The following is a 1,968-nucleotide window of genomic DNA, read 5'->3' on the forward strand; positions in this document are numbered from 1 at the left end:
CTGCTTTCCCGCCCTCAGCCTGCAAGGGTCAGACTGACATCAAAAACAACCACCTCTACTTTTTTCTTTTGTATTTTGATAAGCACTGAAGAAATTAGAGCTGTTAAAATTTATCTTGGGGAAAACCTCAGAACTGGTTTATCTGGTGTCGTGGAATCTCTTACTGCTTTCAATACACGATTAGTAATCAACTGTTTTGTATACTTGTTTTCAGTTTTCATTTCGACAAACAAGCACTGTAATTATAGCTATTAGAATAAAATCTCTTAACTATTAAAAAAAATAAAAATAAATAAAAGTAAACTACTACTGCTACCCACCCCTAGGCCCAAACCAGAAGACCAGCGTTTGATTGGTTCATTTGGATTTTAGAGAATGCATGTATCACATTTGGGAGTACTGTGAGCTCCCATCTATAAGACTACCCAAAAGAACGATATATTTGGGTGGGTACCCGAACAGAAGCAGGCTGAATTACAAAAGGCTGTGTAGCTCTCTCAACACCTTTAGACCCTTCTGATCGCCACTCATTTATGATGTTCGAAGTGTCTGCCACCCCTTCTCATGCAGACTAAAACTTATGGCAAACGCCCATGAGTGCCTCTCATTTGAGAGACAATTATTAGCCTGCCTGGGCATTAAGACTGCCTCAATGACTGAAGGACACAAAACAATCATGAAACCTGAGATACCCATAATGTCTTGGGTGATGTTGAAGAAACATTCTAATGAGAAAGGCAGTACCCAGAAGAGTTCCATAATAAAATGGAAATGGTTTATACAGGAGCATGCTGCCTAAGGAATACAAGGAGGCAGCCACCATGCCCATGAGTAGGTAGCCTCTTTTCCTCTAGAACTGTCTTTGGAGCCACCTGCAGAGCTGCTGGAACCAACTGCCACAATGGCAGTGCCTGATAAACAGCTCTCAACTAAACAACAAAGAGCTGCTTGGCAGTTCCAAGACGAACAGAATCACAAACTCACACTCCTCTTTTGAGAACTTTCTTCCCTCACCATAGGAATAAGCCCCAAGCAGCGATGTTTATATGTTTATGTTCATGTTCCTACCCTCTAGGCCCCACTATAACGGAATGGAACAAAGATCCAAGCTGGGCAACTTGATTTGAAATAGAGACTAGATAGAATGGTCCTATGAACTGAAACATGTAAACTCAGAAGTTATAAGAGGAGAAACTGGGCCCAAAAGCAGGAAAAGCAATTTTGCTGTTAAGATGGCAATATTCTCCAAACTGATCTATAGTTTCAACACAATCCCTATCAGAATAGACTTCTTTGCTGGCTTATCTGTAGAAACTGATAAGTTGACCCTAAAATTTATATGTAAACTCAAAGGACTCAGCATATAGCCAAAGAATTTTGAAAAAGAACAAAGTTGGAGGATTCACACTTTCCAATTTCAAACTTATTCAAGACAGTGTGGTACTGGCATAGGGACAGACATACAGATCAATGGAACAGAAATGAGAAGGGTGCCAAAACAATGGCCCCAGCACAAATGGTGCTGATACAACTGGATTATCTACATGCAAAAGAATAAAACTGAACCCCTACTTCACAGCATGTACAAAAATTAACCCAAAAGATCAAGATCCTTTTATAAGAGCTAAAACTAAAAATTATAAAACACTTAAAAGAAAACACAGGAGCCCTAGCCGGTTTGGCCCAGTGGATAGAGCATCGGCCTGTGGACCCAAGGGTCCTGGGTTTGATTCCAGTCAAGGGCACATGCCCAGATTGTGGACTTGGTCCCAGTGAGGGGCACGCAGGAGGCAGCCAATCAATGATTCTCTCCCATCGTTGATGTTTCTATCTCTCTCTCCTTTCCTCTCTGAAATCAATAAGAGTATATTTTTTAAAAAAGAGAAAAAGAAAACATGGGAGTAAATAAATCATGATCTTGAATTTGGCAGTGGCTTTTTAGTAACACCATCACGGGGGGGGGGGGGG

The sequence above is a fragment of the Myotis davidii genome, unplaced genomic scaffold (assembly GCF_000327345.1).
Source record: "Myotis davidii unplaced genomic scaffold, ASM32734v1 scaffold73, whole genome shotgun sequence".
Taxonomy (NCBI): Eukaryota; Metazoa; Chordata; class Mammalia; order Chiroptera; family Vespertilionidae; genus Myotis; species Myotis davidii.